The following is a 13,040-nucleotide window of genomic DNA, read 5'->3' on the forward strand; positions in this document are numbered from 1 at the left end:
TATCAATCATAAATATTTCAGCTTATTGCAGTTATTTAATAATTCATCAAATAAAAATATCGACTCTTAATTATCTCTTTCAAACCTAATAATTTACGTCCCCAGTCAAGCCACACACAACTGATCATCGGATAACCTCAAGTTATTAATAGCAGTTTTGTCAAGAATACATCTTCCAAGAACATACCTTGGTATTTTTCTCATTATCTCAATTTTCTTATAATTTTTCATCTACCGCAAGTGCCTATACCACATATTAACAGGCTCCTTATTTTCATAAATGATTGTCCTAAAGATTTCTCATAGCTATTGAAACAAAATTCCATAGTCATATTACCAGCTGTGGCACACCACGCATTCCAGTTCATTGGAACTTGGACCCCTTACTAGGTATAAACCCTATTGTGTTGTTCCAGATCTTCGGCATTTGAATCGTCTCCCATGCCATCTGATATGATGCTTTGGTCGACAGGTCTCCCGTACCTTACCACAAGCCATCTATCAGCCCTTTGCAGTGGATCCCTAGATCCAGATATGTTCATTGCGAACACCAACTAGTAGTGTTATCAAGTTGCAAGGGTACCTTGTCCCATTTCTGCGAGTCACATCGGACTAATTATCCATTATTCGATCATCCTTGATAACCACAGTTATCCTATCTTTAATTGTAAGGATTTTGACTAATGACCTTAAATCAATAGTCTCTAAATCTCTCGAATCCATCATCATGGTTATCGAGTCAACCCTATGCCCTAATCACATCATCAGACTCTAACTTTATTAGCTAGATCATCTTGTTTGTATCAATTTCCATCAGACTTCCACTATTTACAAAGAATAGTAGCCGTATATTGGAATAGTATCTGTTCATGAATAGTACATGTAATACCCCATATTTGTGTGAGGTCACAACGTAATTTAGATGAATTTAAAATACTGAAAAGTGGGTTTAAAAGTAAAATAAATCACCGAATCGACCGAAGGGAGTACCTCGGACCCTAGATAATTAAGAAAAATGATATAGCATCATCAAGCAATATAAGTTATGATTTTTGGTGATGAAAGAAATTGGATCGGGAGCAACTTTCGGTATAGCTGTCGACCGGGCCTAGAAAATCGAATCGACATAGGAGATATTTGAAAAGTCAACGGAGCATGTCAAGAACTAATATTTTATGTATAGAACAACCTTTAAGTGATTTTGGGTTGAATCAAGTGGATTTAGGGTCAAAACGATCAGTCGGGCCTAAGTGTAATTTTCTAAATTTGCCCGAAGGAGGTCAAAACGGTAATTTTTCAGAAGTTTCAAGGGAGAAATGAGAAGTACTAATCTTGTGGGTCTTAGTGGGATAGTTGGATAATTCAGGGGCTTGAGAATGAGGGCCAAAATGTATGAGATAGTTTTAAGGGGGCCAAAGTGTAAATAATAGAAAATTAAGAAAGAAGCTCAGCCATGGCTGCCATTGCCCACTGCCATCACCGGCCAGCCTTCGGGTGACGCCATTGAGGCCATTTAGGGGTAAGAAAATGGGCCCCACCACGTGGGGGTTTGATTAGGATCGGATGTGGGTCGATATCGGCCAAGTATGGCTGTGATTTGACAGAAAATGGCGAGGCATGGCCACGGTCGTCGAATTTTTGTGGAAGGACGATTCATATCGAATGATCACGATTTGAGGCCATTAAATGCTTGTAAGGATGATAGAGGCGTCAATTTGACCAGGTATGGCTCGATTGGGCTTCAAAAACGGGTATAAATAGAGGTTAGAATGTGACCGAATGCATCAAAAATTTTACTTTAGATTTCTCACGTTTGGGAGCGAATAAAAGGTCTAGGATAAGGGGATTTTATTCTCCATGTATTAAGGATCATTTCTGGAGAATTTCATGAAGTTTCATTAAAGTTTGAAGGTGTTTCGAAGCTCGCTGGAAAACGCGAAGCTTCGTCAGAGTTGGGCTGTAAATCGACTATTTGGGATGTTTTCGGCGAGTTTTTCGGCCATGTGAGGGTACCATTGTGATCTTCTTGAGGAGGGCTTCAAGGTGGTGTCGTCGGATCAGCCATTGGAGTAGGTCGCCGTCGCCAGAGAAGATGACCGGAGGTATTTTTGTATTTTTTTAAATGTTAAAAATAAAAAAAATCAAGAAAAAATAGAATTAAAGGAAATAAAATTCTGAAAAAATATCAATAAATTCAAGAAAAATTAATAGTTTATTTTGATGAATTTTATCTTGGAAATTTCTTGAGGAGATAATTATTTTGGATTTTTGAAAGGAAAGGTAAATGGAAAATAAATAGGAGGGATTTTTAGAAAATTCTGAGAAAATTGCAGAAGGATAAGAAATTTATTTTATGAATTTTGGTGTTTTTTTATGGAGGAAATTCGAAGGAAATAAAGGATACATAAGTTTTCTCAAGAAAAAGTAATTATGGAAATTGGAGAAAATAAGAGAAAAATCTGGAAAATTTCTAGAAAATTCCAAAGGCTTATAAATATTGTTTTATGAGAAAAATTTAGAAAAAATGCTTGAAGAGATATTTACTTGAAATTATTGAGAGAAAAATATGAAGAAATTAGAGAAAAATAATGAGAAAATTGAGAAAATAGATATGGATTTCCCTTTGAATGCATACGATGTCTAGGGTATCGTTGAGGCTCGAGGTTAAGTTATAGTACGTCTGGCACAAGAATCGAGGTAGTACACGAGGATTGAGGCAATCCGAATACATTTGAGGTGAGTGATTCTATCAAAAAACTCGTTTGTGGCATATGAATGGTTTACTGTGAGTGTTCATCCCCATAGCTAGGTTTATTGATTGTTTTACAAATGATTATTTACACCTGTATTAGATTTTGTACGGTAAATTACATACATTGAGATGTTGATTTTATGCATGTTATGATTTTTCAGCATTGGCATGTTGTGTTGTCCATGTGGGACGTGGGATGTTAATCGGTGACGTAGCCCTTGAGTGTCAGCACTCGAGATACATGCCAAGGATTAATGCTATGTGACCTACTTGGGACGAGGTTGAGACGGACTTCACCCTACGGTACTCAAGTGGCGGGGCTGAGAGTAGACACTACCTCGGTTGTTGGCTCAAGTGGTGGGGCTAAGAGTGGACGCCACCCCAGGATCCTTTGAGCTATAGCATTAATACCGAGGTGTCGTTGATTCCAGGGATAATGCTGATGTGATACTCTTGAGGCTAGGGTTGTGTTGGGTTTTGGAATGCTTTTGCGTAAGAACGTAATGCCTAACAATGACAATGGGGTGATTCCCGGGTTCATATGTCAAGATTATCCCTCTTAAGCAGGATTGTGTTTGCCAATGGGTCGATGTGGTCATGTCGCCTTTAGAGAGATTGCATTTTCCCCGTTAGGGCTAAATGCTACGTGGGATTCTCTTAGACTAGAGTATGTCAGGATTTGTTGGTTTTATATATGATTTTTCATATCCTCATGAAAATATTTTTGAACTCTCACTTAGATGATTCAGTATCTAATTTGGACTATATCCTTAGAATATTCAAACGTTCCAGGTGAAAGCAGTAGCGTCAAGGGAAAAGATGTCGTCGAGATGTAGCTGCTATGTTTAGTTTTCGTAGGTTTTTGTCTATGATTACGATATTCAAAAGTTATGTAATATTTTGATATTTTCATGTGAAACATCGATTTGGTTATTTAATTGTAAAATGAATTTGTCGGTTATATATCATCGAGGTTTCGATCTTACTTCTGCTAATGTGATTAATAATACCTGTCTTAGTCTATTAATTTTTAAATTTTGATATGCTGAGAAGGTATAATTGGGATTGTCAAGAAATGATTATAATGAGAGTATGTATATCGAGAGACTTATGTTGTGTGTATGATGTTGAAAAAAAAAAATATTCCTGAAATCTTGAGGTAATGCTCGTTTTGGGAAGACGGGGCGTTACAGTACACCAGGTAAGTTCCCAGGAAAGAGATGTGGGTCACAAATGGACACACTTAAATATCAAGTCTTTCCTTAGGTAGAACTTTCCCAAACATGCACTTCCACTACACAACACTTAAATCCAATAATCTCTAAGCCTTCAACCAACAATCCCCGAATCTCCAAATATGAATTTCGTCTTACGAACCCTTAGTCTCTTTCCCCTAAGCCTCTACTTGGGATTCCTACTAACTGGTTCTATCAATATCGGATTCTCTTATGTCTCCAAGTTGTTATTCCCTAATCTCCAAATAAGATTTAACTTCGATATCAACTACATTAGAGTCACTTAAGGTTTCGAATAAACTTAAGCTTTGATACCAACTGTAACGCCTTGTTTTCTTGGGCGCGTTATAACTTAGGACAATTTTGGGACAATAATTTTTTTCCAGTACTACTAAAACTATATTATTGCTCTTATTCATCCCAAAATTTCCATACATTTTCTCGAAAGAGAGTTATCATAAATATTAAATGCGGAAGGTAGAATCGAACCTAACATCTTAACATTAATCATAAATCAGTTCTTACATTCTCATTAACCCTGATTAAGGTTATACATCATCATTAACTATAAATGAGACTATATATCATCATTCCTCGAAACATTCAAAATTTAAAGTAGCAGAGTTTAAATTCATGGGCTACATAACATACATTCAACTCATCATACAATTCATTATCCACTTTGTTAAGTGGCATTTCATGTCTCATTCATCATCGTTTCTGGTACAATCTCTATCTAGAACGTTTGAATATTCCAGGGGTAAAGCCCAGGTTAGATGATGAATCATCTAAATAAGGGAATAATAAACATATTTCGTGCATAAATATAAAATGCAAAATGTCCTTTTCCATTTCCTTTTGGTTTGAGCCGACCGTACCTTATTGCTACTCCCTATTTTCACAGCCTCCTTACTAGGCTAAGGTGTATGGGTGCACTCTTGGTAGAGCAGCGGTCTCGGCCCATACTCTCAAACCCTTATGCAATGCATGATCAATAATATCTTCGTGTTCATATGCATATCTCATTATCAATACATATAAATGCAATCTATATGAACATATTCACATCAAGACGTGACAACATGATAAAACCACTTACATAAAATTCGATTTTGAGAAAATCACTTACAAACCAAACCTTTTCATAAAACTAAATATAGCTGGGAAGTACCACTTACCTTGCAAAAAGATAATTTTTTCCCCTAGCATAATTTTGCCTCAAAGTTCACGTCGGACTTCCAATCGTACTCAATTATGAACCTTGACGTATCCTGGGCATTATAATTACTTAAAAAAAATTAGATTTCTAATTTTCTCTAATTTTCCTAATTTCTCTCACTTCCTCCTATTATTTCCTCCAAATTTGAAATAAATACTTTCTCATAAAATGTTCTCAATTTCTCTTCACAATAATTTCTAAAACAATATTCCTAGGCCCCAAAAATGTTCTCATAATTTTCAGAATTCATATTTTATTTATTTATCATTTTCTCTTTGATTTTCATGCATCTATTGCCTCAAAAATCCATAATAAATACCAATCATGCATTTCTCTTCCAATTTCATCATCAAAAATTTTAAAATATCATTCTCATATTTTTGAAAATTTTTAAGAAATTTTTTAAGATAACTCACATTCATGCGGAGCGATTCGGTATTCTTCTATTTTGCGACAAAGCCTCGGTTTGGGCATCCAACAACGCATTCTGACACAAATTTTTACACAAACTACTAAATCTAGCCTATATGATTTTTCTAAGAATTGTTTTGATATTTTTTCTCTCTATATATATTTTTTTCTTTTTTTTCTTTCTCTTTTTCAAATCTCTCTCACTCTCAAATCTTTCTTTTAACATTTCTCCTTCTAATTTAAGTTCTCAAACCTTTCAAGTTTCCTCTATTTATAGGAGGTTGAATTAAGCTTAGTATAATTATGGTGACCCACTATCTTTAATTATTTTGTTACCTTTCTTAATTATTTTTTCCTAAATCTCACTTATAATCTTTAATTATTTGTCCACACCCTATTTTGTCTCTCACATTTCTTAATTATTTCACCCATTTTCTTTGATTATTTGTCCACACCCTACTTTGTCTCCCACATTTCTCAATTATTTCACCCATTATCTTTAATTATTTTGTCACATTTCCTAATTAGTTTTTACTAAATTTCACACATAATCTTTAATTATTTGTCCACATCCTACTTTGTCTCTCACATTTCTTAATTATTTCACCCATTATCTTTGATTATTTGTCCACACCCTACTTTGTCTATCACATTTCTAAATTATTTCACCTATTATCTCTAATTATTTTATCACTTTTCTTAATTATTTCCCACTAAATCTCACCCATAATCTTTAATTATTTCTCCACACCCTACTTTGTCTCTCACATTTCTCAATTATTTCACCCACTATCTTTAATTATTTTGTCACCTTAATTATTTTTCACTAAATCTTCTTTTAAATAAATTATTATTTAGTTCATTAATTTTAAGCCCAGTTTCTTAGCCTATTAACTCTAAACTCATTTACTTAGCCTAGCCCATTAATTCTAAGCCCATTTACTTAGCCTTTATTTTTTTCAACTTTGCCCCACTAATTCTAAGCCTATTAGTTTTCTCAATTATAATCTCTAATTGATGCCAAAAACATATTAAATACAATAAAAATTAATTATAATTATTATCAAAATATTAGGATATTACAACGTGTCTAAGGTTGCCTTAGTGTACAACCCCCCGGATAACGTTGTTGTGTTAAGGTCGCAGATCCATTTATCAATGGTTGGAAAAGACGAGGGTTTGTTTGAATGTCAACCCTGTGGGGAAGAGAAGCAGGTCTTCATGGTCGCAGACTTGAGGTCAATTTTTATGTAGAAGACATTTTTTACACATCTTCGTCTTCAACTTTGGTTCACCAAGTTCTAGTGCTCGGTGTTAACGATGTTAAATGTTGCCCCGACTCAGCTGAGCCTTCATGAGAGCCTTCAAAGTGTTATCCAGCTTCTTAGGTTGGGGAGCGAGCATGGGGGTCTTTTGTTTCCTTCCTCCAGTCAAAGGGCATCAGCAAATGTAGTTGGGTCTCTTTGAATGGGCTGCCGAGAAGGAAGTTGCTAAAGGCCTTTGATAGCTCCTACAAGAATTTCAAGGCCGGCTACTTCAAAGTAGCCTTTTGAGAGGATGTGCTCGCTTTCTTTTTAGATGATAAAGAGGCCGCGAAATTCCCCTTGTGCTGGAATAAGGAGCCGAGTTCCATCACGGGGGTGGAATATTGACACCTAAGTCTGGAGGACTAGTTGATGATGGATCTCCTTGAGGATGCCCGATACTGGAGATCTTAGCCTTTGCCAAGTACGGGAAGGACCCAGAGGGTCTTATCGCTTACATGGGTTGGTTTATTCTCTGTGTTTCTTTTTTGACTAACTCTTGTTGTTGCTTACCCTACTTACTTTCTATTTCAGGTGAGATAACCCTCAATATGACTGCCAAGAAGGTGAGGCAACACGTACTATGTAGAGAGGGGGTTGAGCCGAGCTTGGGGTCAGCTCGTAGGGTTGTTGAGAAAGCCCCTGCTTTGGAGAAGAGTGCCTAAGCGTCCAAGGCCCTCGTGTTGTCCAAGGGTCCAACGCTAGCTCCCTCTTCATCCTCTCAACTTGCTTCTTTGAAAGGCAGGAGCTCTCGTAAGTCCGAGGAATAAGCCAATGTTGAGGAGATTGCCTTACAATGAAAGAGGTTGAGGACTACTCGGGACGAAGAATTTGAATTTTGGGTCACAATTATCACACAATAAGTCAGTCTAAACTTTGATTGCGGATCGAGAAATAGACATTGGGGTCCTAGTCTAATTTGAATTTTATGAGACTATGAACATAGACAATGACCGAACCGCGTTAAATTTTTTATACTCTTAGTTTTCTCTTGATTTCTATGTTTATTCATGCACAATCCAAATTTCTAATATTATGGCACTATGAAGATGGATGCCTAAAACATCCATCTTCTCTTCTTTTCAACAAACAACATATAGGGTGTTGCTGAGCATTTTCAGCTGTGGTGGCCATGGGAGGAGTTAACCAGCTAGCAACCGGCACGCTCAACATGTAATTATAAATAAATGTATTAATGTATTTATAAACTAGTTTGTTCATAAGCAATATACAAATTCTAATCGAGTACATTTATGAGTATTTAATTGAGTCTATTAATATTTATGAGTTTCTAATTGAGCATATTCGTGAGCATTAACGAGTTAAATTTTATTGAGCTCAAGTTCAACTAGTTTAAAAATTGAGCTTTAAAATTAGGTTTAAACTCGACTCATTTTCTTTAACAAACGAACTCGAATGAGTTTTTGTCGATTCAAACATTAAGCCACTCACGAACAATTCGATTCATTTGCTACCCTAATTTAAACACTCAAGTTTGACATTTTAATTAACATTCTATATTGATGTATTATACTTTATTAATAAGTTTTATAACACCAAAATTTGATATTTGATTATGTAATTGTTGTTGTCAAAATACAACAAGTAAAATTTGTATCGAGAAGGCTCAAGGTAAGGAAAAATTAGGTGCAGAACAAAGCTTTCGGGAGAATGTCAGAGAATGTTGTTATTATCAAAAAGAGTCTCAGCTGTTTAGGAGAGTGACTAAACTCACGCCGTTGTTCGAGCGGACTACTAGAAAATAAGGTTCGAGAGAGTTTCATCGTTGTGCAAGTGGACTCAAGCATTATTTGGGAGAACTAGTAGAGAACAAGGCTTGAGGGAGTCACCCTTATATGGAGTAGACAATAGTAATAGTAATAGTCATAGTGTGTGTATATATATATATATATATATATATATATAAAGCCTGAAGAATAATGATAAGTGGCTTCCTTCATACATTGGGTTGATTAAACAAATATCGAATGGGATTTTTACTCATTATACATGAGTTGTGACGATCAATCACAAGCACGTAGGGGTGGAATGGAAAACGAACCCAATCGGTTTACCTAATCGGTGCAAAATATTGGGCCACTTACCACTGTCCAAAGCTGAAAAGTAAGGGAGAAATGGTCCAAATGGTGACTCCAAAGTCCCTAGAAGTCTGGCCCAATATATATAACCTATTCCAATAAGGTGGCACATGTCTTGGCCCAATTCCCAGTTCCTAAAGTCTCCTAAATCAGCCATTAAATAAATGCAACAAAATTTGTACAACTTGGCTTTGGTGTAAACAAATTAATTTATTTTGGGAACTATTTGCATCATTTTTTAATGACAAATTAAGTCAAAATTTTGACTCTTTAATTCTTCAAATTACTTTATAAATCTCATAATATACTGCTCAGACTACTTATTAGGGATTAAATCTCTCTAAAAGTATAAACTTGTCAATTCTTAGCTCATTTAATGTGAATAGTTCACAAACTATTACATGCACTGAAGTTAAATTTTTATTTGGAAATGTTTTTGAAATATAATTTACAAATAGAAGAATATAGGATAACTTAAATTTTGTATTTTACGATAAATTAGTTAGTATGGTTTAATTTTTGTCATTACATCTATTAAATTTTGATTTCTATTAAAATTTAGTTACTCTTTTAATTTTTTGTCAAATTTTGTTAATGAAAAATAACCCCCAAATTAGCTAGTATGGTTTAATTTTTTGTCAAATTTTAATGTATACCCCCAAATTATTTGATTGTCGGGTTTAGATTAAATTTACAAATTTCAAGTGATTTTGAAATTTATATTAATTCATACCACGTTATTATCGTTAACAGAATTTGATGAAAAAATGAAAGAGAGACAATTTTAAGAGAAATAAAATTTTCGTTTCTAACATCTTTGTGGATGGAAATATATTTATGATATTTTCCTAGTATTAAAAAAAGGTCTCGAAAAAAATTTTAAAATTGAAAAAATGGCCTAGCTAGAAATATTTTTTGGGTGATTTTTGGTGTTTTGGTATAGGAAATATTCTAAAAATGTCAAAATAGCACCCCCAAGTCATTTTTGTGCATCATAGCTTTCATCTAGAGGCAAACTATACAACCTCTTATCATTACGTTAAGGGATTTCTTTAAAATTATGATCCAATATGTTCCCAAATAGTATTAAGTTGATACCTTTGTCTTTAGCTTAATTTGAAAAGAAATCAAAGAATACGAGGGGGCATCCGTGATCTAACATGGATAGATAATCTATTCCAAACAACCCCCATTTGTCAAGCCACGAATCAATTATTGAAATCTGATCTGTATTTGTCGAATACTTTAATGATTTTTACTTCTATAATTCAATTAGTAGTAATCATCCCATATAATTTGGAAATTGTAGTTGTTATGGCTACAAGGAATCAATTAGTTGTAAGGAAATCAAAGTCAAAATTAAACCCAAAAAAAAAAAAATTTAGGGGGACCAAAGTTGAACTTACTTACCTTGCCATTGAAAGGAATGATTGAGTTCAAACATCCTAAATATACACGAAGTAATGGCTACGAAGATCAAGATCTTAGCCTTCGTGGCCATGCTTCGTGGATTTTGAGGATGTTTGGGGGGGGCTCTTGAGGCAGCAAATGGTGATGATAATGATGAAGGTTGAAGTTTCCATGGATTTTATAGTAGTGTGGTGGTTGTTGAAGGAGGAAAGGAAGAGAGGTGGTGAAATTATGTAATGGTGGTGGTAGGCAATGAAATTATACCTCTAGGTCGTAGTTTCTAGGGCTTTTATAGTGTGGTGGTTGTGGAAGGGGAAAGGGTTACTAAAGTTATATTAAATTGAAATTATATCTTTTTTGACAACTTTTCACGAAAGGATGAGCTAACATGTTGAGCTATATGCAACTCCAACACATTGCAAAACAGAAACATGTAAGGCCTATCTCAATTCATTCTTTATGTTTCTAGCTTGAATAGTAATTTATTTCTTCAATTTATCTCACCACTAAAGGTGAAACTGCACCGTTGTATCCAACTTTTTTCATGTGATGTGACCACTAAAAGTGAAATTGCAAGACTATATCCAACTTTTTTCACGTGAGAATGAGTACACATGTTGAGTTGCATGTAACCCAACACATTACAGAACAAAAACATGTAAGGCCTATCTTAGTTCATTCTTCACGTTTCTAACTTGAATAGTAATTTATTTTTTCAATGCATGTCACCACTAAAGGTGAAATTGCACCACTACATCCAATTGTTTTCACGTGATGTGACCACTAAAGGTGAAATTACACAACTATATCTAAACTTTTTCACGTGAGAATGAGTACACGCGTCGAGTTGCATGTAATCCAACACATTGCAGAACAAAAATGTGGGGCCCTTATCTTTGCGCATTCCTCACATTTTCAACTATGAAAATTATTTATTCTTAAATGTGTGTAAGAAAAACTTGGTTTAATGAGGCAAAAATAGCCTTGACCACTATTAGTGAATGATGAGGATTTCAAAAACTTGAGATGTGAAGATACTTTTTAAAAGTATGTGAAGGTGGTTGTTTGTGTTACAATTTTTTCATTTATTATTAATGGGTTTTTTTTTTGGCAATTAAGGATAATGGATTTAAAAATAAAATAATTTAGGTACTTTCTTGCTTTTTTCTAAATAAGCTAACAATTTATATCTATATTGCATGAAAATGGAAATGAAAATAAGGAAACGACATTTTTCAAAAAAATAGGAAACGGAAACATATGAGAAATGCTTAAATAAAAAAAAAATATAAGGTTCTTTTTTGTAAATATAATTTTTAATATAAAAATTATAAAAATAGTTATTTAATAAAATAACATAAATTCCATAATACATACAAATATAAACACAATTTCTATAATCTATCAACCATGAGTTTTTAATTAAAAATAAACAATATATTTAAAAAAATCAAACATAATACAAACAATAAATTTAAAAATTTACTTACTTTAAAAAAAAACAATAAATTTAAAAATTTTGAGGTAGAGACAGAACTGACTGGAATTTTTTCCATCTCTTAATCACTTCATGGACGGAATTTAAAACGAGTTTATGACATTTTCTTAATAATAGAAAATTTCTCCAAAATATTTTTGAAACTGCAGAAACAACATAGAAACATTTTTTGGCATTTTGAAAATGTAGAAATATTGAAACGTTTTAATGCATCATAGATTTAGATAGTTGAAAAAAAAGAAAACTCTTACTATCGTATCTGGAACATCCCGCATCGAGCGATAAGAAAGATCAGGTCAACTTACCCGGATGGGTCTACGCGAACTTTCTAGGGGTCACCAATCGTTGAGCTACCCTAACTGAAGCACGCTTAATCCGCGAGTTTTTTATCCACATTCAGTCCAAAAAGTATCCACTTGGTATTGTTTCATTGCTTACTATCCTCGATGTATATACTAGTTTCTGTAGAGTCCTTTCTTAGACCAGACATTGGGCTTTTGTGATATTACATATCTGTAACATCTCGCATCGAGTGATAGGAAGAACCAGATCAACTTACCCGGATGAGCCTACGTGAACTTCCCAGGGGTCACCCATCATTGAGCTACCCTAGCTTAAACACACTTAATCTAGGAGTTTTTTATCCACATTCAGCCCAAAAAGTACCCAACTAGTGTTGTTTCCTTCCTTATTATCCTCGATGTATACACTAGATTTTCTAGGGTCCCTTCTTAGACCTGACTTTGAACTCTCGAAGTATTACATTATCTTCTTCTTGAGCACATGACGTCCTCGTCACGTGACCTTACAATTGGTTCCAGATCTTCTCCCATTTAGGGGCTCCATCCTAGAAGTCTGTTAGGAGTCACACCTTGTTCAGGCCCTCGAGTCCTGGCACCACTTCCTGCCTTCATCGAACAGCTTTCTTGTAACACCCCACTTCTCTCAGGGCATTAGATAATGTAAGATTTTGGGGATATATTTTTTTCCAATAGAAACTCCATACATAAATCGTTCCCCGACAATCTCGTTACACCTTCTCAATATATCAAACTTAATAATGAATAAACTAAGATATGTAACTCATCATAAATGCGGAAGATAGATCAAAA

This window comes from Diospyros lotus, chromosome 10 (assembly GCF_014633365.1).
Source record: "Diospyros lotus cultivar Yz01 chromosome 10, ASM1463336v1, whole genome shotgun sequence".
NCBI classification, from domain to species: Eukaryota; Viridiplantae; Streptophyta; class Magnoliopsida; order Ericales; family Ebenaceae; genus Diospyros; species Diospyros lotus.